The following is a 25,550-nucleotide window of genomic DNA, read 5'->3' on the forward strand; positions in this document are numbered from 1 at the left end:
TCTTCAGGGTTGTCATTTTTCCATTTTCTGCACTCGTCCACTTTATCAACATACTTCCTGTTATCCACTATTTCCTAATTCCTCTTCTGCTCACTTTCTTGTTCTCCCCACTTTCTATCTTCAATCCTTCCAACACCGTATTTCTAGTGCTATTCCACTCTTCACTTTCTTCTGCTCTTGTGTTCCAATTTATTTTTAACATAATGACCGTACTCCTTTGTAAAGTTGTCAGTCTTCAATTTTTCATTATCGCATTTTTTATCTCTAATCTTTTCCTAATAGGTTTTAATCTTGTCCTAATATCTGCTACGAGTAAATTATGATCTGTGTCAACACCTGCACCTGGAAATGTTTCTTCCATCTTAATGATGTTTCTGAATCTTTGACTATAACAACACATATTTGATACCTGGAGCTTCCCATGTGCATAACCAGCATCAGTATTAACAATCCAGAGGTGAAATCGTTCTCAGAAGACTACCGTATTTTTTCCCCTTTCATTAGTCTTTATATTCCATGATCTCCAGCTACGTTGATTCGTATTCCCTTTTCCACTATGCTAATTCAGTGTCTCCGATCGTTAAAGTTCTTACTTATCCTTTCCCACATTCTCCGTATGCGTGCTCAATCTCCTAATGTAATTTGTCTATTTCCTCTTCGTTTGCATCTGATGCTGGCGTATAAACTTGAATAAATAATGTATCTGTTACCACTGAAGCTGAAAAGCCGTTAACGTGTACATTATCCAGCTGATCAGCTAATTTACTCCATTAATGTGCGGAACCAGGAATTTTACAAATTTTACCTAGGTAATATTCACATTAACCGCATTACTTTCAATGTGCACACCAGACTGGCATTTGACAAAGCGATCAGACTCACGCACAAACTTACGAGGATAAACACAACACAATGCCGACAATCTTTGAAGACGCTGCGAACGAATCACACAGTTCTCTTGGAAGCCATAGAGTGCTTTGCGGCAAGTGCATGGGCGCTCCGTCTGTGTCTAGTGATCCATAGAAACACAGCGAGGCGAGGTCAGAGGTGCGTACTACCCAGAATGTCGGGTGCTTTCGGCAACACATCCGTAGAAGACTTGTTTGCGGTTCTGGGGACTTGCAGTGGCATTCTAGGTAAAGAAGGGCAGACACGACAAGGCTCGAGAAATAACAGGGGAAAACATCTTAGACATGCTTCGGTTAAACAGCTGGCGCGTTGACTCAGGCCAACTGGATTAAACAGACGACTAACAAAGGCAGTGGCGTTTCCTCGTTTTTCTCCAACACAGGGAAACGGCTGACGCTGAAAAGCATGTGGATCCAAGCTGCGGGATGGCTCATTTTCTGTCCGGCCAGCACATATGAATCGTGTGGTTCTTAGCCATAGCGCTATGTGCACATGCCGGGCTTGTGGTTCTCCTAAAAATGTGGCATTACATTACTACTCTTTGCACGTGTAAGACATGTAAAAGAATACAATGACCTCAAAGAAATGTTACAAAACCCGAAAAAATGATGTGTTCTAGGCAACATTACTGATAAGCTTTCAAGAACACTGCAGGACAAGAAACACCATAAGACAGATCTCGAACACTTGCACAACAAACACGACTACAGGATCCTTGGGAGGACCCAAAATCAGACATAGGCACTGGTGAAGAGACAAAAAAATGACACGAACGCAACAACATCAGACACAGACTAATAACATACGGAATATAACTTCTTAAATAGATAAATAAGATGTTGTTGTTGTGGTATTCAATTCAGAGACTGGTTTGATGCAGCTCTCCATGTTACTCCATCCTGTGCAAGATTCTTCCCCTCCCAGTACGTACTGCAGCCTACATCCTTCTGAATCTGTTTAGTGTATTCGTCTCTTGGTCTCCCTCTACAATTTTTACCCTCCACGCGAGCTGCCCTCCAATATTAAATTGGTGTTCCCTTGACGCCTCAGAATATGTCCTACCTTTCTTCTAGTCAAGTTGTGCCACAAATTTCTCTTCTCCCCAATTCTATTCAATACCCCCTCATTGGTTATGTGATCTACCCATCTAATCTTCAGCATTCTTCTGTAGTACCACATTTCGAAAGCTTCTATTCTCTTCTTGTCCAAACTATTTATTGTCCACGTTTCACTTCATTACATGGCCACACTCCATACAAGTACTTTCAGGAATGACTTCCTGACACTTAAATCTATACTCGATGTTAACAAATTTCTCTTCTTCTTCAGAAACGCTTTCCTTGCCATTGCCAGTCTACATTTTATATCCTCTCTAATTCGACCATCATCAGTTATTTTGCTCCCCAAATAGCAAAACTCCTTTACTACTTTAAGTGTCTCATTTTCTAAACTAATTCCCTCAGCATCACCTGACTTAATTCGACTACATTCCGTTATCCTCGCTTTGCTTTTGTTGATGTTCATCTTATATCCTCCTTTCAAGACACTGTCCACTCCGTTCAGCTGCTCTTCCAAGAAAATTAGACATAATACGTGACTGATTCTTGCATATAAAAGGCACTTTATGAGAACTAAATAATATAAAGGAAAATGAATAATATAAACAACGAGAAAATTATTACATCTAAAGAATACGCCATAAGAGGAGTCGAGACTCGAAGTTCTAGAGTTACCCTATCGCCTATGACACTGGTTAAAAGAAACCCTATCTTGCACACAAATATACAGCGTAACAGCACACATACAACATGCAGAACTACGTCTAGCTGTAGCAACACAAACAGTGAAATGGATATGCGCTGCGTAAGCACATAGAAGATGTAATAAGTACTAATAGTTTCTTAGTCAGTAGAAACAAACACATGCAGAGGCACGCATGATGTGTTTCATTTAGTGACGTAAGAAGACATAATTTTGTACGCTACTTCAGGTGGGACAGGCCGAGGCCCTCCCACCTGAAATAACAACAGCAGTAACCGATCAAACAACTGCACCAGACACTTGTCTTATATAGGCGCTGGCGATCGCAGCGCCGTATTCCACCTGTTTACAGATCTCTGTATCTGAATACACATGCCTATATCAGTTTCTTTGGCGTTTCAGTGTAAAACGGGGATTTCGTCGCTGTTGAAGGCAACTGAGCCGCCGAGTTGGCGCTTTTAGCCGCTGTGTGCGGGCAGTATGTTGAAGCGACAGTGCGAGAAGCCAGGGAGTGGCGCAGCAGGCCTGCGAAATGTCAAGGAAAGCGACAGAGAGAGGGAGAGAGAGAGAGAGAGAGAGAGAGAAGGAGAGAGAGAGAGAGAGAGAGAGAGAGAGAGAGAGAGAGTGAGAGTGAGGCAGGGAGGGAGAGAGAGAGGGAATGCAAGGGAGCGAGAGACAGTGAGATAGAGAGAGGCGGGAGGGAGAGAGGGAAAGAGACAGAGACAGTGAGGAGTGGCATGGAGAGGGGGGGAAAGCATCCACCCCTCCACAGTTCGCCCCTTCCCTTTCCCCTCGCACCCAAGGCTACCGTTTCCACAACTCAACTGAGTGTCTCCCGCGGCCGGAATTCAGACGGGCACAAAGTTCGCGCAATAATAAACGCAGCCGGGCCTTCTTTCATTCTCGCCGCCGCTCGCCTGCTGATGAGTCGCGCTCTTGTTCCGCGCCGCCGCGCACCCACCAGCTTACAAAAGAGGCCGGGCGTCGGCAGTGCGAAATGGGAGGACGTGGTAAGACGCAAATAGACCCGGCCTTCGCGCGCCGGCGGACTGAATGAATCACGACGCCGCTGCTGCATTCACTGCCTCAGCCCGTTTCTCCCGCGCGCGGCACGGCGCTCTGCAAGTCGGCAACAGCGCGTCGTAAACTAACGGCAACGAATACTTCTCTTTTCATCCGATACAGATTCGCGTCACAGACATTTTAGAGTGGGTGATCACTGTCATTAATGGGCTGATACTGAGTAATTTTCTTGAAGAAATGTTTTTATAACAAATTGAAATAAAATTTCATGTTCGACTATAATGACTTTTCTGGAGACTAGAAATCTACTCTGTAGGAATCAGCATGGGTTTCGAAAAAGACGATCGTGTGAAACCCAGCTCGCGCTATTCGTCCACGTGACTCAGAGGGCCATAGACACGGGTTCCCAGGTAGATGCCGTTTCTTGACTTCCGCAAGGCGTTCGATACAGTTCCCCACAGTCGTTTAATGAACAAAGTAAGAGCATATGGACTATCAGATCAACTGTCTGATTGGATTGAAGAGCTCCTAGATAACAGAACGCAGCATGTCATTCTCAATGGAGAGAAGTCTTCCGAAGTAAGAGTGATTTCAGGTGTGTCGCAGGGGAGTGTCATAGGACCGTTGCTATTCACAATATACATAAACGACCTTGTGGATGACATCGGAAGTTCACTGAGGCTTTTTGCGGATGATGCTGTGGTATATCGAGAGGTTGTAACAATGGAAAATTGTACTGAAATGCAGGAGGATCTGCGGCGAATTGACGCATGGTGCAGGGAATGACAGTTGAATCTCAATGTAGACAACTGTAATGTGCTGTGAATACACAGAAAGAAAGATCCCTTATCATTTAGCTACAATATAGCAGGTCAGCAACTGGAAGCAGTTAATTCCACAAATTATTTGGGAGTACGCATTAGGAGTGATTTAAAATGGAATGATCATGTAAAGTTGATCGTCGGTAAAGCAGATTCCAGACTGAGATTCATTGGAAGAATCCTAAGGAAATGCAAACCGAAAACAAAGGAAGTAGGTTACACTACGCTTGTTCGCCTACTGCTTGAATACTGCTCAGCAGTGTGGGATCCGTACCAGATAGGCTTGATAGAAGAGATAGAGTAGATCCAACGGAGAGCAGCGCGCTTCGTTACAGATCATTTAGTAATCGCGAAAGCGTTACGGAGATGATAGATAAACTCCAGTGGAAGACTCTGCAGGAGAGACGCTCAAGTAGCTCGGTACGGGCTTTTGTTGAAGTTTCGAGAACATACCTTCAGCGAGGAGTCAAGCAGTATATTGCTCCCTCCTACGTATATCTCGCGAAGAGATGGATAAAATCAGAGAGATTAGAGCCCACACAGAGGCATACCGACAATCCTTCTTTCCACGAACGATACGAGACTGGAATAGAAGGGAGAACCGATAGAGGTACTCAAGGTACCCTCCGCCACACACCGTCAGGTGGCTTGCGGAGTATGGAAGTAGATGTAGATGTAGATGCAGAGAAGTCGGAGAAAATATGCAAAACGGAAGAACTGATTTAGCCTACAGAACAGCAAATCAATTTTTGAACAAACGTAAAACAACGCTCTCAGGCACAACAGAAAATAAAGAGGGGAAAATGCTGTTTGGTGAAGACGTGATGAAGAGATGGAAAGAATACATAGAGGAGTTGTGTGCCGGAACACCTCTTCCGGAGGAAGAAATAGGAAGAGAAGAACAAGTTGACGGAGATGACCAGGTAGATGACATTCTGCAAGAAGAATCTGACAGAGCTCTAAAAGAACTACGGGACAACGAAGCAACGGGTATTGATGACATCCCTGCAGAACTAATAAAGAATGCTGGTGCCAGCATGAAAATGATGCTGCTTAAACTTATTAGGTCCATCTATAACACAGGAGAGATACCGACAGACTTCCAGAAATGTATCATTGTTCCTATACCAAAGAAGGCAGCCGCTACAAAATGCGAACAGTATCGGACTCTAAGCCTAATATCACATGCATCAAAAATTCTCATAAAAATAGTTCTGAAGAGAATTGAAGAGAAGGTGGAGGATATGCTGAGTGAAGATCTGTTTGGTTTCAGAAGGGGATTGGGAAAAGAGAGACTATTCTAGGACTGAGACTCGTTATCGAAAAGCAACTACAGAAAAATAAACCAACTTATATTGCCTTTGTAGACATGGAAAAGGCATTTGATAACGTTATCTGGCAAGAGATGTTCAGAGCGCTGAGGAAAAGTGGAATGACGTACAAAGACATCCGTGTGATACTCAGTATCTATAAGAATGAGGTGGCAATGATTAGGAACTGTCACCAGAAACAAGAATCAAATATTAGAAAAGGGGTAAGGCAAGGATGTGCTCTCTCTCCTCTTATATTCAATGCTTACATCCAGGAAGCTATAGACCAAGTTCGAGAAACTACTGAGGTGGTGATCAACATTAATGGGCAGAAGATAGACATGCTACGTTATGCAGATGATATTGCTATAGTCACCGAGACAAAAGAAGATCTAGAGGAAGTCCTCAGAACAATGGAAAAATTTCTATGCAATCAGTATGGAATGAGGATAAACAAGAAAAAACTAAAGTGATGGTATGCAGTACAGAAGCAGAATATGAACCTCTGAGAATGAGAATAGGAAGAGAGGAGCTGGAAGTGATAGAGGAATTTACTTACGTGGGAAGCAAAAGCACAAGAGATAGTAGAAGCCGGAAAGAAATTGCGACCAGAATACAAAAGATCAAAATTGCATTTAATCGGAGAAGGAACTTACTCACCAGCAACAACATCAGTCTGAAAATAAGGAAATGTATGATGAAAAGTTTCGTTTGGAGTGTGTCCCTATACGGATGTGAAACTTGGACAATTGGAAGAGAAGAGAGAAGACGGCTAGAGGCCCTGGAGATGTGGTGCTATAGAAGAATGATGAAGATCAGCTGGAGAGACAAAGTAACAAATTAAGAGGTGCTTAAAAGAGTACAGGAAACCACACCTCTGTGGAGGCACATCCAGACAAGAAGAGACAAACTTCTAGGGCACATTCTACGACACAACATAATTGGAACAATAGCAGAAGGAGCTATTGAGGGAAGGAATCGGCGGGGGCGACCAAGGATATCATACATGCAACAGATCGTGAATGACGTTGGATGTAACACATACGTGGAAATGAAGAGGAAGACAGACAGAAGAGAGGAATAGCGCTCTGCTGCAAACCAACCTCAGGGGTGAACACTAAAAGAAGAAGAAGACGGAATAATTGCTAGTGTGCTATGCATGTACAAAACTCAAGAGTTGTTCATAGGATTTGTCGAAATGGCAAAGGTGTTCGACAGTGTAATATGGTGCAAGATGTTCAAAACTCTGAGAATAATTAGGACGAAGCTTTAGCTATAGGCGGGTAATATACAATATGTAAGAGAACCAAGAGGGAACAATCAGAATGGAAGATCGAGAACGGAATGTTCGGATTAAGAGAGAGAGAAGCGGTCTTTGGCCCCGACTCTTCAGTTTATATATCGAGAATGCAATGACTGAACAGTAGGATTAAAACTGAGGGGGACTGGTTGTCAATGACAAGATTCACTGATGACGTTGCTATCGTCAGTGAAGTGAAGAAGAATTACAAGACCAGTTGAATGGAACGAACGGTATAATAAGTAGAGAATATGAATGGAAAGTAAACCGAAGAAAGACAAATGTAATGAGGAGTACCCGAAACGAGATTAGCGATACAGTTACTATCGAAATTGGTGACTGTGAAGTAGACGAAGTAAAGGAATTCTGGTACCTTTCACACAAAACAGACGGCCGAAGCTAGGAGGCCATAAAAAACTGGTTCGCACTTGCAAACAGGCCGTTCCTGGCCAAAAGAAGGTTGTTAGTACCAAAGAACGCCGGAGAAACGCGGCCACGGAATTATGCGAACACCACCTACGACAGGTAGTTTGGGAACCCATCCATTCTTAGAGATGGCAGTGTCTGCGGATCTCCGCTTTTATGCCGCTGTGTACACTTTTTTCCCGATATGGCCGCTACATAAAGGGTTTCCTGTCGATCAACATTATAGTGTCAAGCTTTCCGTATCTTGGAGCCGCCAGCACACCCTCAATAGTTACGTCAATGGTGAACAATTAGAGGATGGCAAGATGTCGAAGAACAATTAAGCGTTTGTTGTTATATTATTAACTGTGACTGGCAAAAAGACAACAACGAAAAATGGTTCAAATGGCTCTAACCACTATGGGACTTAACGTCTGAGGTCAACAGTCCCTAGACTTAGAACTACTTTAACCTGACTAACCTAAGGACATCACACACATCCATGCCCGAGGCAGGATTCGAACCTGCGACCGTAGCAGCAGCGCGGTTCGACAACAACGAAAGAAAAAATAATATGTAATGGTTTACAAAAGAAGAGTTATATATTGCATGTGAAATAGCTCACTGAAATACGATGTCTCTTGCGACTCATATAAAATTATTACTTACTATGACATGGAACAGATCAGGGAGAGAGAGAATATAAACATCGTAATTGCAGAGGAATTTGCAGCTGAAAAAAGATCAGAAGCAACTGAAATTTCTGCCAACAGGAAGTTATTTGTGTGAAGTTAGGACTGTAATATGTCAGCAATACGACAGTCATGAAAACCTGCAAAGCAATTGCACATTCCGTGTAATAACGTCTTCAGTTAATTAAAGGAAAGCAAAGAAACGATTCTGTTTTGTGATTATTATTTCGCATGGCATGAAGACCAATAGATACTATTTTAGTGCAATTTGTAAATACAAACAAATAGGGATAAAAGTCTTAAGTACTTATAGGTTTACATTTTCATCAGTCCGTAACTAAATATTGCTAGAGTTGTATGTCCAGATTCCGTAATCATTTGTAAAACTAAACTGCACTTACAGACTACTAGTTAATATACAGTGCATGGGGGTTTAATTATTTATAATGAGAATATTTTTGGTAGCTGTATGTCCGATTACGCTGTGTCGTAAACGGTTGGCCCTGACTAGTTTTTGTACGCAATCTGACTGCATAGAGTAACAACAAACAATGAAAGAAAATTTTCGTTAACACAATTAATTAAGTCCCCAGCAACTATAAAACCTACTAAACCAAAGCACAAGTGTAATTGTTCTGTGTGTGGGAGTGTGACTCAACGTACACATCTGGCACGGTTCTTCTTCAACAAGACAAGAAATTTTAAATACCATTTATACTGACGTGATAAAAAAAAATTATAAATACTATAATTGCGTAAGGAAAGCAGAATTACACTCTAATACAAGAACACACGCCAGATGCTTTGTTGACTGAACCTGTAATGACGCATTATTTAGGACACCGAAATAATGAAAAAAAAGAAACGGAGTTTGTTACCTCATTTATATTGATGAAAATCACTCTAATCCTTAGAATGTATCTCCACACCGCCTCTCTACTACCACATCTCAACAAGACTCTTCAGTATCACATCTCAGCAAGCACAGCCTCCTAGCACATCTCAACAAACACTCCTCACTACAACATCTCAGCACAGACTACCCCGAGTCCTCGACAGGCACTGACTACTACGAGCTCTCGAAAAGCACTGACTACTACGAGTTCTTAACAAGCACTGAGGAGGCGGCTTAATAATACTCTTTTGGCGCAATCTCTGGCGCAGTGGCTCAGTGTAGCCACCCTTCAACAGATAGTCGATATGGTAACGGTTTTCTCCAGTTCAATGTGGAATACGGCTGTAATTTAATTCGACAAGCTAAAACTGTGTTTTAACTTTTAAAATGAAAGCATTGTCCCAGAGAATCACTTATAAACAACATTTTGAAATCTCCAATATAACTGCTATTGCATAAACTTACGCTACATAAGAAATTACTGAGGAACTAAGTATTTGTTTGTTTTAAATGTATAGTACGAAGACATGCATGGATCGATGCATATAACTGCTACGCCCCTGGTAGCTGAGTGGTCAGCGCGACGGAATGTCATACCTAACGGCCCGGGTTCGAATCCCGGCTGGCTCGGAGATTTACTCCTCTCAGGGACTGGATGTTGTGTTGTCCTTATCATCATCATTTCAAATAAAAAAAAAAAATGAAAAAAAAGTTCAAATGTGTGTGAATTCTTATGGGACTTAACTGCTAAGGTCATCAGTCCCTAAGCTTACACACTACTTAACCTAAATTATCCTAAGGACAAACACACACACCCATGCCCGAGGGAGGACTCGAACCTCCGCCGCGACCAATCATCATTTCATCCCGATCGACACGCAAGTCGCCGAAGTGGTGTCAACTCGAAAGTCCTGCAGCAGGAGAACGGTCCACCCTACGGGAGACCCTAGCCAGACGGTATATTAAATGCTACGTCAGGCATATCCTGATGCTAAACAATGTTTCCTGCTTGTTTATAGATTAGAAAACGTGGACTAGCATTTGAAAAATTTGCCTTCTTCATGTTATGTCCCGCCCTTGCATCGTAAGTTAAGTTAACACAGGGATTTCTGTTTCCACCAGCGCGACGTTGACATAGCTGTTGAGGGGCGGGGACGGTGGCAAAGTACCGACCAAGAGGTAGTTTTCCGCACATCACCGGTGTCCGAAAATCTCCGTGTGTGTGTCTCTTTGGACGCCGAGTCAAAGATTGGTCATAATCTAAGAATATTCCGAGAGTATATATTTGGAGCACAGGATTGTATGATTTTGAAACAGGGACTATGGGGAAACCGGAACACAAGAGAGTCGAAGCGTTTAATACGTGGTGCTACAGAAGGACTTTGAAAATTACGTAGACTGATAAGGAATTAGGAAGCATTCCGAAGAATCGGTGGAGAAATGAACGTGTGGGAAACACTGACAAGAAGAAAGTATGGGATAACAGGACATGTGTTTTAGAGATCAGGAAATGACTTCCATGTAGTAGAGGGAGCTGTAGAGGGTGAAAACTATAGAGGTAGAAAGAGATTGTAACATAAGAAAGGAATTTGTGACTCGCCGCTTCACGCCAGTCGGAAGTATTCTGCTTTCCTGGCGTATGTTACTCCAGCACTGGTAAACCTTCAACTGTAAAATAGTAAGAGAATCTAATTTTCTATACGAAGTTATCGTCGATACCTTACAGTCTCTTCCTGGAAATTCCTTTGCAACCGTCCGCCTGCTTAGTTGAATGGTAACGTGCTTGTCTCCTATGCAGCGGGGACGGGTTCGATTCCCATGTGTGGACTGGTTATTGTGTTGTCATCATCATTTCATCCCCATCCCCGGCGCACAAGTCGCCCCACGTGGCGTCGACTGAAATAAAGACTTGCATTCGGCTGCCGAACTTCCCTGGATGGGTCGGTCCTCTCAGCCAACAATGCCACACGATCATTTCATTTCTTTGCAGCCGCAAATTTTCCTTTGCCTTTTTTATCACGGCTTTTATGGAAATACTAATAAATGCAATATAGTGAGCATTATTTCGTTTTACTTGTTCACTTGCAGTGTAACTAAAGTGAAAATCGGAAATAAAAAAAATGTTTCCACATAGAGATTCGCCCCCACGATCCTCGTATTGCCGTTATGTACTCACTTCGCTACGCGAACCACTACCCGGGAACTGTACTAACATAAATGGGTCGTATATAGCCCGACCCGCACCACAAATGATTTTTTAGATGTCTGATCATCTGGGTCTCCCATTTCTGTTACTTTCATTTCTTGTCAAGATTTGGACGAAATTGATGGTGATGTTGAGTAGGAGCGAACCCCTTGAGAGTCTCTATCAGCCATGCTGCCGTTTCAACCTGCTGTTTACATTGTTGCCGCATTGTTCATGTATTTCCGCAGATTAACACATTCGAGTCAGAATTTTTAAGCATTTGTTATTCAATAATCATACACGAGAAGGTATAAAACAATGAAAACCGCATGAAGATAAATTTACAGACACTGAGAAGAAAAGAAAAAAATAACCACTTCTCTGTGGCATATGTCACTTTGTAAGCATGTATCCTACGCCATCGTTAACAGCAAAAACAGGTTAATCCATTTTTCATTTGTTATGCATCCTGTTCTTACTTTGTTTCGCCCTTGGAGATATCAAATTTATGAAGACCTTAATTGTAATCCTTCAGGCACTAGATTTTATTCTCTACTGTCTAAAGAAATACTTCTTTCCTTTTTCCGTAACTGAGGCTGTTCCCTTTTACGCTACTGGCCATTAAAATTGCTACACCAAGAAGAAATGCAGATGATAAACGGGTATTCCATTGAACAAATATATTGTACTAGAACTCACATGTGATTACATTTTCACACAATTTGGGTGCATAGATCCTGAGAAATCAGTACCCAGAACAACCACCTCTGGCCTTGGCATTGAGTCAAACAGAGCTTGGATGGCGTGTACAGGTTGTGATGTTACAAAATAGAAGTGATGTTGTTATTCAATGGAAAGTTGGAAATTGAGATTTAGCTTACTGTTTTATCAATCGCAATTGGCGTAAGAATCATGGATTGACCATTGTCATAAAATATTGCATTATGAGATGTGAATAGTTTCTACTTGCAGTTTCGCGTGGCTTGAGGCAGTCTCAACTAGCGTGCTATTGATTAAGAAATTGCGTTATCGTCTTTCTAATTACTTCATGATCGTAGATACGATCATACCCGGTTGTGAAGTTATTGTTATGACAAAAAAAATTTCCTAAGGGACCAGAAAGTTCTTAAGGGCGCAAAAACAACTGTAACATCACACAAAAGAGAAATTCAATATTAAAGCTGATGCAAGAAGACGATAAAACAGTTTTCTTTTTATCAATGTAACACGCACATTAGACTGCTGATCTTGGAGTCTGTAATATTAGCAAAATGCATAATTAAAATGAAAATAATACTGAGGAGATAATAGGAATGAGCACTGCTAAATGATTCAGTATTCCCAGAACAAATATTTATTATAACTAAAACATATATCGTACCTTAAGCTTAATACAACAATGACGGTAGATTTTTATGTCCGTATCATGTCCATTTAGCGCTCTTTTATATAGCCATTGTCTTCTTTGAGTCGCTCGTGCGTCGTCACGGTAAGTTATAACAGTTCTTTACACTTCACTCAACTCAGACATACACGTTTTTATACATTTAGTAAAAATTAGATCAGACTGCCACAAATTTGCGTCCGTCTTACTTCAGAAAAACAGTAAAAGTCTTCTTAGCGCTCCAGGCTTCATTTGTTCTCCCTCGAACAAAATAGTGAAGGATCGTATATCTATCCGTATTTTTCTGTTTTTATTGCCGCCCAAAGACGACAAATTACATCACTAGAAAATTCCACCGTCGCTATGCGACGCCTCATTATACATTAATCATTATTTACAAACAAGTATTTGCCTTCTGGCTGAAAGTATTAACTACTCGTATTTGCTGTTTTAATGAAGTCAAAAATAGCGAATATCTCAAGGTACAGCTGCCCATGCAGCTTCAACACGATACCACAGTTCATCAAGAGTAGTTACTGGCGTATTGTGACGAGCCAGTTGCTCGGCCACCATTGACCAGACGTTTTCAATTGGTGAGAGATCTGGAGAATGTGCTGGCCAGGGCAGCAGTCGAACATTTTCTGTATCCAGAAAGGCCCGTACAGGACCTGTAACATGCGGTCGTGCATTATCCTGCTGAAATGAATGGTTTCGCAGGGATCGAATGAATGGTAGAGCCACGGGTCGTAACATATCTGAAATGTAATGTCCACTGTTGAAAGTGCCGTCAATGCGAACAAGGAGTGACCGAGACGTGTAACCAATGAAATCTCATACCATCACGCTGGGTGATACGCCACTATGGCGATGACGAATACACGCTTCCAATGTGCATTCACCGCGATGTCGCCAAACACGGATGCGACCATCATGATGCTGTAAACAGAACCTCGATTCATCCGAAAAAATGACGTTTTGCCATTCGTGCACCCAGGTTCGTTGTTGAACACAACATCGCAGGCGCTCCTGTCTGTGATGCAGCGTCAAGGGTAACCGTGCCTTGGTCTCCGAGCTGATAGTCCATGCTGCTGCAAACGTCGTCGAACTGTTCGTGCAGATGGTTGTTGTCTTGCAAACGTCCTCATCTGTTGATCAGGAATCGAGACGTGGCTGCACGACCCGTTACAGCCATGCGGATAAGATGCCTGTCATCTCGACTGCTAGTGATACGAGGAGTTGGGATCCAGCATGGCGTTCCGTATTACTTTCCTGAACCCACCGATTCCATATTGTGCTAACAGTCATTGGATCTCGACCAACGTGAGCAGCAATGTCGCGATACGATAAACCGCAATCGCGATAGGCTACAATTCGACCTTTATCTAAGTCGGAAACGTGATGGTATGCATTTCTCCTCCTTACACGAGGCATCACATCGTTTCGCCAGGCAACGCCAGTCAACTGCTCTTTGAGAAATCGGTTGGAAACTTTCTTCATGCCTCGTGATGACTGGGTGTTGTGTGATGTCCTTAGGTTAGTTAGGTTTAAGTAGTTCTAAGTTCTAGGGGACTGATGACCATAGATGTTAAGTCCCATAGTGCTCAGAGCCATTTGAACCATTTTTGAACTTTCTTCACGTCAGCACGTTGTAGGTGTCGCTACCGGCGCCATCCTTGTGTGAATGCTCTGAAAAGCTAATCATTTGCATATCACAGCATCTTCTTCCTGTCTGTTAAATTTCGCGTCTGTAGCACGTCATCTTCGTGGTGTGGCAATTTTAATGGCCAGTAGTGTAGCATCTGTAGATTTAAGCGAAATCTATTAATAATGTTTACTTGAATACAGTCTAGAAAATCTTGAATGGTGCAGGAATGCAATCAAGGGAACGAACGAATACCTGCTACTTGCACAGGAAACAATTTTGCGGTTGCAATTTTTGCAAGGGTGTGAAAGGGAAGGAATAGTGTGAAAGGGAGTGAGACAGGGTTGTAAGGGCCTGTCTTCGATGTTAGTCAGTCTGCACGTTGAATGACCTGTAAAGGGAATCAAGGAGAGATTTGTAAGTGAGATGAAACTGAAACTTCGAGGTGTGCCAATGACACCGTAATTTTGAGAGTGTCGGCAAATGATTTGGAAGAATAGTGGAATGGAATGGATTGTGTCTTGAAAAATAAATTGAGCATTGTTCCCTTTGCGATACTGCAGAGAGACACGGCAGGAATGTAGCCACTGTATTTTGTTACTGGCGTGTTCGGCTCATGGCTGTGGCGCGTCGTACTGCATCTGCAGCAGCAAACTGAGCAGCAGCTGGCACCACAGTGACGTAACTAACTGATACAAATCGGTTATTTTAAGGACAGCTCCGAGGCAATCGCCCTGTAGTGTGCAGTCCACTGACCCCAAATCACCGAAATCATCGCCATTTGCGGCTTCAGTAGCGTCAAGCGAGAGCTCATTGGAGGCCAGGACTTAGGCCTGTTGTGTTTCTGATCAAAGCTGGGTCTGCCTCGGTGCCAGTGATGACCGTGTGTTGGTTAGCAGTAGGCCAGTTGAGAGCCTGCAGCCAAGCTGTCTGCCTGCTAGACACACTGGAGATACACCTGGAGTTATGGTCTGTGGTGCGATTTCCTATGACCATAGGAGCACTCTCGAAGTTATTCCACGGACCGTGATTGTAAATTTGTACGTCAGTCCGGCGATTCGACCTATTGTGCTGCCATTTATGAACAGCATTCTAGGGGTGTTTTACAACTGGATAATGCTCGTCCCACACCGCTTTTGTAACCGATCATGCTAAAGAGAGTGTCGACATGTTGCCTTGGCCTGATCGATCACAACATCTGTCTTCAATCGAGCAGATACGAGGGGCGTTTGAAAAGCCCATGCAAAGTCTGAGAGATGGCACCATCGGCGCGTATCGAGGTCATGCTTAGTTAGCAGCATCTTTGGAAAGAACACACACCAAGGTTCAGCCATATTGGTCTACTTCTTTGTGTTTGGCATTCGTATGATTCAAGGAAGTCGAGTGATTGTCAAAAAATGGACGAAAAAGAATTTCGTGTGGTGATTAAAAATTATTTTATGAAAGGCAAAACACCTCAGGAGACTAAAGAGAAACTTCATTACGGTGATTCTGCAGTTTCGATTAGAACAGTTTACAGGTGGTTTCAAAATTTTCCGAATGGCCATATGGGCACAAGTGATGCTGAACGTTCTGGACGCCCTGTGGAGGTTACGACTCTAGAAATCATTGATAAAATCCATGACATGGTGATGGATGACAAAAGAGTTAACGTGCGTGAGTTTGCTAGTGCTGTGGGCATCTAGAATGAACGGGTACATAATATTTTGCATAAACATTTGGACATGAGAAAGCTATCCGCAAGATGGGTTCCGCGATTGCTCACGCTTGGCCAAAAACGGAATCGTGTGAAGTGTTGCAAGGATCGTTTGAGGCTGTTCAAGAAGAATACGCAGGACTTTAAGCATCGTCTCGTCACTGTCGATGAAACATGGATATATTACTATACTCCTGAGACCAAACAATAGTCTAAACAATGGGTTACCAAGGGAGAATCTGCACCAAAAAAGGCGAAGACCGTTCCTTCGACCGGAAAGGTTATGGCGTCTGTCTTTTGGGATTCGCAAGCGATAATCCTCATCGACTGTCTGGAAAAGGGCAAAACTATTACGGGTGCATATTATTAACGTTATTGGACCGCTTGAAAACCGAGCTGCAAGAAAGACGCCGGCGATTGGACAGCAAAAAGGTCCTTTTCCATCACGACAATGCACCAGCAGTTGTGGTCACAAAATTAATGGAAATAGGATTCCAATTAGTTTCACATCCTCCCTTTTCTCCAGACTTGGCTTCCTCAGATTACTATTTGTTCCCCAATTTGAAGAAATGGTTGGCGGGACAAAGATTTTATTCAAACGAGGAGGTGATTGCAGCAACTAATAGTTACTTTGCATACTTGGGCAATTCCTATTATTCAGAAGGGACTGCCTTGGACGAAGTGTATAAGTCGAAAAGGAGACTATGTGGAAAAATAGAAAAAGGTTTACCCGAAACACGTAAGCAGTTTTTACTTTTCAAACGCCCCTCGTATGGGAAATTATCGGACAACAACTTCAGCGTCATCCACAAACAACGTTAACCGTCCCTGTATTGCCCGACCAAGTCCACCAGGCATGGAACTCCATCCCACAAACGGACATTCGGTACCTGTATAACAAAACGCATTCGCGACTGCATGCTTGCATTCAACACTCTGGAGGCTAAACCAGTTATTAACGTACCACCATTGCACATTTGCTGTGGCTTGTTTCGCGGTTACCGTAATAATTACATTACAGTACACTGGAATGTTAATCAAGAGATGAGCAATTGTTTTGTCAAATGATTTGTTTAAAAATTAGAGCAACATCTGAGGCGCATGTGAATGATTCTCCAAATCACGTACAGCAAGTGAGGCGCCGACGAAGAATTTAAAGTTCAGTGTTTAGTCTACTAATAAATATCCTGTGGTACTATTTCGAGATTCTTAGTTAAACGTTGAATAATTTCTCAATCGGCAACCCATTTGCCGTACCCGATTACGAGCATCATTCAAAGGCGTTGAAAGTTTCTTGTATATTTAAACCCGTGTTCGTAAGTGTCAAGTTTTTATCTGAGAAAAGGAGTAAAATTTATTTTTGATATAGAGATATGTAAAGCTCCGTACAGGGCAACAGAACACTATGCGAAAATCTATTTTTGATCGGAAATATGCGGTGCTCAAGCTACACAATGCGAAATCCAGGCTACCCGGTACATCAAACAATTCGTCCGCGAGAAACCAATCCGTTTTCAATGAAATTTACATACACCATCTGAGCAAAACCAAATGACTCAGTTTAATATGTTGGCTCTGAGCATTGATAATCTTTATCTTTAGCCTTGCAAACAATCACTGTACCAGAACTGTTATTGTAATTACACAGCAAATAAACACAGAAACTAACGCATCTTTCTTTCTGATAAAACTGCTTTACAGTTCACAAGATAGCAATTTACTGAAAACTTTTACGGGTATTAAGGCTCTGAAATGGTACTGTTATTATTTTCACAAACATGCTCAACCAACCACTGTGCATTACAGTTGCCATGAACTTTGATAATGATTAAATATATTGTCCTACCTGTGCACACGGAACGCTAGTGTTCTCTGCAGCTAGTTGCTATTAGGAACAATGATGTGACTGACAAAAATCAAACATCATTTGCCGTATTTGCGATGTGCAACGTAAGACGGTATCCTACCAATCTTGACACATTCCTCTCAGTACACAACTCGTGATGTGCAGTATGAGTGTGCCAACAGCCATGAAAGTAAATGAAAACGGTGAACTAATCTTAATGGCCGATAAACGAGAAGAAAGACTACAAATTTAATTGCGCTTCACTAAGCCGTAAGAACAACACATCTTATCATAAAGTTCTCACGCCTAGATAAGTTATTAAAATATTTCTTAACAATCCTCCTGTGTACAGTCGCCGCCCTTCACACTTGTTTCAACTATAAGACAAGACTATACGCTTCATTATAAAATTTCTACGGCAAATTTCAACCACATGCAATGTTCTAACAACGTAAAGTTACACAGTTAAAAATGTAAAAAAAATGGATTATCTTAAAAGTTGGCTTTTATCATTCTGCCATTAATACAATCACGTTTGCTCAATACCTTTCCTAAAAGAACATTACTGCAAAATCCTTTTTAAATAATGCTGCCTCTACTGCGCGGCAAGCTTCCACCGTTTTTAAACCAAGTACATTGCCAGTCTGTCCAATATACTCTGCTACTGCCACTCTCTGACGAAGTTAACCTCTCTGACGTTACATCTTTGGTCTCGAACACAGTCTCAAAGGAATATGCTCATATCGATATTACAGAGGTTGACTACATTTATCAAATTAGAAATTTCATTCACATTTATGGCCGAAACTTCCAGGAATTCGTCTTGGCAAATAGACATCCCCCTTTCAGCGTTTTCGTTTTTTTTTTTTTTTTTTTTTTTTTTTAATTTCCCTATCTTGTGCAGGCCTCTTCAAGCCGCTGTTGTCAGTCTCAGATCTTGTTTTATCCGTCTAATGTACTGAAGACTTGGTCTTCCTCGTGTTTCTCACCGGACATTTTTTCTTTAGTAATTCCGCAGTGATGGGACACCGTGCGTATACATACCGAAAGCATCGATCCCTGCGTTTCCTCGGTAGTCCTGCGCAACGGTATTTTCTCGCCTTTGTTGTTGAAGACATCTTCGTCGGTCGTTCTTTAGAACTCTTCTCCAAAACCATGTCTCAGAAGCCTGTAATCTGTTCCGTTTCAGCCCCCCGTCTGTCCATATTTCCGAACGATGTAGGGCAACACTTGAAACAAAAGTTTTTACCTAATGTTCCCTGGCGTATGTATTAATATTTTTCTGTGTCAATAACTTCGTAACGTAGTTGAATTCTATTTTAGCTTGTGGAATTCTGCACTTAATTTCCTAGTGTCGTCTTCCGTCTTCTATTATTCTACCACCAAAGTACTTAAATCTTCTCGCTTGTCTCAGATTGTCTCCGTCCAGACGCACGTTTGCTGCTTTTGAAATGTTACTACATACATTGATTTCGATTTGCTTCTTATTTATTTCATATTGCGTCTTTCTGAAAGTTCTTTGTCCGTGCCTTCCATGGCTTTGGCTCTGAGCACTATGGGACTTAACTTCTGAGGTCATCAGTCCCCTAGAACTTAAACCTAACTAACCTAAGGACAGCACACACATCCATGCCCGAGGCAGACTGTAGCGCCTAGAACCGCTCGGCCGCCCTGGCCGGCTCCATGGCTTTTTGGAGACTGTTTTCAGATACGGTTAACACTGCGACATCATCTGTTAGTGCAACCATTTTTATGTTTCCTTCAACATATGCAGCTTTACATTTGTTTATTGCATCCTAAATGTATAAATGGAAGAATAACTGGGACGAGCTGCCTCCCTGCGGATCGCCTTTCCTTGGTATGGCAAATTTCGTCTCACTGTCGTTCATTTTGACAACTACTGTCTGATTCTTGCAAAAGGGCTGGATTATTTAATTGTCTGAGTGTTCCAACTCAACGCGCATTAAATTTTGTTTCACTTTTCGTCAGCCTACATTGTCGCAAGTCCTTTCTAAATAAATAAAACCTACAAACGGTGAAACGGATAACATGAAGACAGAAGTAACTAGTTCTCGGAGCTACGCTTCACCAGAAACTGTACCATACGTATCCTGGTTGCTCTTGCTAGTGCATCGCCTTGTGCCTACGTCACTTCTGTGATGAAGCTTCGCTAAGCAAGAAGCCGGTTCCTGGAATTCTGCCCACGCGGCGGCTGGCCTCCGTAGGCTTACTGTTTCCAGACCGGACGTGACGTCCTCTCCCGAACACCCGGGTTACGTCACATTCTTAGAACATTGAACGCTGCAGTCGGCCGCTGTTTTCCTAGAGCAGTGTGTCCGTCGCCTCTGTAGATGCCAGCTGTACGTGTTTGTTAATAACGAGCTTTTTACTAATCTAATATTTATGCTAATTAGGCCTTCAGTGACAACTATTGGTATTAACACAGCATAAACTGGGCACGTTTCGAGTAGTTTTCATTCATTATCCACGTCTTCTGCTGGTATTATACGTTAACGGTCACGCTTTGACCAACTTTTTAATGTTGACGGGTTAGTAACGATGGTGGTGCAGCCAACTTTGTACTTAGGTTCTGAATTTTTAGAAGCCATGATCTGCGGATGGTTGCTAGTCAGTCGAAACAGGCAATCAGTAACTTTTAATAATATTCTATTTCGGTCAAAACCGTCAAAATTTTTAACTAATTGGCTAAGGGATGAATGGTAGTTTTGTAGCGGATATTAAGTCACATCTTTTATGTTTTTTTAGATATATGGATATCATTTTAATCATTTTAACTTCATTACACTGTTTTAAACCGGTACATGCCTTCTTGTTCCAATGTCCACTTTGTTAATATGTTGTGGAGGGTGTTGAACCAGGAGGACAGGTACCTTTACCTGAGTACACATGTTTTCTGGCCAGCGTTCCAGTCCATGACTGATTTTAGAAACGCATAAAGCGAGGCTCAACAGAATTTGCCAGACATGAATTTGTGTTCTGTGCAGCGATTGTATTACGAGTTCTATATAATTAAGCCCTGTATAGAATATTAAAGTTATTTTGAGGGTATTGTTAACAGTTCAGTTACAGTACTGTATAACGTGTGAGCAGTTAAGTCCTCTTCGTCGCTCGTGCGTCGTGTTGTACCTTGAAACAGAACAAAGTTTCTACCTGGAACATGTGATATTTGCAAATGAACTTGGCTTGTTTAATTTCTTAACAATTTTCCCTATCTTTAAAATGGAAATTTGTGTTCAGTTTCCAATAGCTTGTATTTCAAAATGCATTTTATTCGCAACTGGTTCTTAATAACACTTCTTAATTTGATTTCACTTACTGATTATTGGGTGTAGTAGAGTAATAATGTAACATATAGACTGTTAAGTTTTTCTCGATTGCAACACTTCTAATTGTGACTAGAATCTTTACTCCTAGATACATGACCATTCGGAAAAAACGTGAAACTGAATACCGTTATTTCATAATGGAATAAGGAAAACATGTTAAACTTCTATTGCAGCGCTAAGGGCGAAAGTCCAAGACACAGCCCTGTCCCCTACAACAGTTTCAATGGGTCCTAATTTGCAAGACGCCGATGCAACAAACACATAAAATGACCTAACTGGCTGTGACAGTATTTCACGAAGCCTGTCGTCGAGGTGTCAGAAGTCTCGGAAGGAAAGGACTTTCGTTCCACACATGTATTACAGTACTTTGATGGTCGAGCCAGGTTCTAGTATTTTTGTAACACTTTAATTGTAAATTAGTTTGTTTTTTGGGCCCCACGCACTTAATAAATAACAAGTTACACATCCCTATCTTCCCTTATTTTAAAGTTTTGTATGTTTCCGATACAACTATGTTTCTCTTACGAAAATTTCTGTAAAATGTTTAAGATTAATCATATTTACGTAGTTACGTTGCTCACCAACTGTGTATTTGTTTTGTGTAGGTTTCTAATATCTCTGATGGTACTGTCGCGCTGTTAAGTTCTTTGACGTGCACTCCACTTGATTTTAGGACGCTGACCACACCAAGTGAAATTTCACTTCAGATGTTACACTGCATGTATTTTAACGCGTTATGCGCTGCCACATTGACGAAAATCGCATAAAGGCTACATTTTTCCTTCTTTTGCATTTGGATTTCACGTCTGAGACAGTATGTCCTAACGTCTTTTGACTGTAACATCATGTCAATTTTATATTTTTATGGTATGATAGTGAAAAATGTTGAATAGTGATGTATAAAAGGTTGTGTCAGTAACTACCATGACTGTGCGAAAACATTATTACTGTCGCCAATCACATATCGCTTCCTCCACACAGATGTTTGGAATATTTTATACTATATGCTTACAAGTTTTTCACTGTGATGCAAGTAACAAGAGGTGTCTAAATTTTTACATACAAGGACTATTCAGAAAGTAGGGAACGTTTCCGTCTGACGCCGCTAAACGCGCCGATCGCGTATATTTTGGAATGTGCTTGCTCGGTAGTGAAACGTCCCCTTAGAAAAATTAATGAATTACTGTGCTGGTAAACCCATTACGTTATTTGATTTTCAAACAGCTGAGCAGAACTGAACGTACTCAGACATTTCGCTCTTTACTTATTCTGATCAACACTAAACTGACACACAATATTTTTAGCGCAACGCAATCTGACTTTCAATAATCCCTACAAGAGAATGGCCCTGACTAACAATAACCTATTCCTTTCACAAATCACTTACCTCACAAAAATCTTCGTTACTCGAACTACTGCAATACAGCGAGCGCCACTACTGCCAGCTAAATAAAAGATTCTAACTACTGAAGACACTAACTACTGATAGGCATAGTTAGCAAATGAAAGATTTTGATAGAGAACAAACAATGTATTTACCTTAATAGTGTTCAAAAGTCATTATATATATATATATATATATATATATATATATATATATATATATATATCAGTCCGTGATATCCAATATTACAAATTTACTCTTTCTGATGGACACACGTCCCGATCGTCCGCTCTCAGAATTCCGCCATCTCTCTCCCCACATCCACCATTGCTGGCGGCTCACCTCCAACTGCGCAACGCTACGCGCTGTTAGCAGCCAACTGCCCAACGTTACAATAGCGACAATTGCAATAATGCCCACCAGCCACAGACTGCACACAGCACAGTCAGTGATTTTCATACAGAGCGCTACGTGGCGTTACCAACATAAAAACCTAAACAGCCTACTTACAGTAGCTCAGCCGGCATTCATCCGCGACAGCGGGAACGTCTCTACGCGTCTGGTTTTTTTGGTATTCGAATTTGAAATGTGCGCTGCAACTGAAAATTCCGCCAGTGCAAAGGTGAGGTCTGTGATACGGTTTTATTTGGCGGGAAACCCAAAACCTATAGAAATTTATCGTGAACTGTGCGGAGTGCACGGAAACAACGTAATGAGTGAATGTTCCGTCCGGAAATGGTGCATTCAGTTTAAAAATGGCCGAATAAATGTTCATGATGAAGAGAAGAGTGGACGCCCGAGCATTGTGACTGACGATCTTGTCGCTAAAGTTGACGAAACGATTCATGAAAACCGTCGCTTCACAATAACGGAGATTTCGCTTTCTTCTCCACAAGTTTCAAGGACTTTGTTGTTTGAAATTGTCACTCAAAGTCTAGGCTACCACAAATTTTTTGCACGATGGGTGCCCAAAATACTTACAGAGCACCATAAAGAACAGCGAATGGGGCAACGTTGACATTTCTGAAGGCCTACCACAAACACTGTGATTCATTATTGGATCGAATCGTAACGGTGACGCGACTTGGGTGAAATACGTCAATTGCGAGCCAAATTACAGTCCATGGAGTGGGGGCACACAAGGTCCCCGCAAAAACCAAGAAAATGTTTGCAAACCTTATCCCTATGGAAGTTCATGGTGACAGTGTTTTGGGATAGGCAAGGTGTGCCTCTTATTGATTTCCTCGAACGTGGAGCAACCATAAATTCTGCCCATTACTGTCAAACTTTGCACAGCGTTAGAAGAGCAGTTCAAAACAAACACCGAGGAAAGCTGACGTCCAAAATTTTCTTTTTGCACGACAATGCCCCATCTCACACGTCAAACCACATTAAAGAACTCCTTAATTCATTCAAATGGGGAATTTTCCCTCATCCGCCCTACAGCCCCGATCTTGCACCAAATGACTTCCACTTGTCTCCCAAGAACTGGATTGCAACGCAGCACTTTGATGACGACGCGAACTCCAAGCCGGCGTGACTCACTGGCTGAAGTCTCAGACGGCAGAGTTTTACCACGAAGGTCTCTCAAAGCTTGTCCACCGCTGTGGTAAGTGCCTCTATGTGTTTGGCGACTATGTGGAAAAGTAGTATGTCAGTCGCTCTTTCAGATATGTATAATAAAATGTATTTCATGTACTTACAAGGGAACCTCCCCATCGCACCCCCCTCAGATTTGGTTATAACTTGGCACAGTGGATAGGCCTTGATAAACCGAACACAGATCAATTGAGAAAACAGGAAGAAGTTGTGTGAAACTGTGAAAAAATAAGCAAAATATACAAACTGAGTAGTCCATTGGCCATATAGGCAACATCAAGGAGCAGGTGAGCTCAGGAACGCCGTGGTCTCGTGGTAGCGTGAGCAGCTGCCGAAGAAGAGGTCCTTGGTTCAAGTCTCAGTCGGCTCGCAGCCGTGCTAGCGTGCGGAGCTGCTCCGCGCGCCGTGTGACGCTCCGCTCCTGGCGGTGTTTACTTCCGCGTCGCGTGTTTGTGTCTATCGAGTCCAGTACTAACGTACACCGTGGCGCACTCGTACCACCGTGCAACGATCAAAGTAACGTTTCAGGCCGAACATCCACGACCCAGAGCTTTCGAAGTCGAACAGTTCATACGTGAGGATCTACGTTTGAACCCCCAGGACGTAATCGGCATACATTTTTCCATCACTGGAAGTGTTGTCTACATCAAGATGTCGACGGAGGAAATTTGCAATGACATAATTCACCGTCATGCCACCGGACTGAAATTTAAACACTCTGATGGACATATGGGTGCTGTGACAGTCGCCCATGCTGGATTCGGTCCTTACCCATCACCTACGCCAAGGTCGCACAGGACCCCGTCGTACCAATCTCGATTGCGCCAGCAGCATCGTCAACGCCACCCGCCGCAGCACAACGCGCCGAGGACACAAGCACGGCGTCACCTCCAGTGCTCGCTTCAGGACCGTCCGGTTTGCAGACCGAAACCGATGTTCCTGTTGGAACCATGGACGTCGACCTCGGTGTCGTGCCGACGTCTGCCTTTGTCCAGACGGGTTCGGCGTCAGACGACGGGCGACCACAGTCTGATTCAGAAGGCCACATCAGAAAACAGCGGTCGTCTCGCAAACACAGGAAACGACGACGAACGCCTTCCGATGACGCCCTTTCTCAGACGGCCCCACGAGATGTCGACCTGATGTCTGACGGTGATCTCCCACATTGCGTCCAGTCACGCGATGTGGCAGCAACAGGAGCCCCTCCTGTGACGCCTACTCTCCCAGCCAGGGACGTGTCCTCGCCGTTGTCAACGAATGATGACGGCGGTCCCCCTGCCACTCATGTTGCGGAATCCACAACACCCGTTCCGGAAGTACATGACCGTCACATGTCCACGTCGTCAGCTTC

This window comes from Schistocerca americana, chromosome 5 (assembly GCF_021461395.2).
Source record: "Schistocerca americana isolate TAMUIC-IGC-003095 chromosome 5, iqSchAmer2.1, whole genome shotgun sequence".
Taxonomy (NCBI): domain Eukaryota; kingdom Metazoa; phylum Arthropoda; class Insecta; order Orthoptera; family Acrididae; genus Schistocerca; species Schistocerca americana.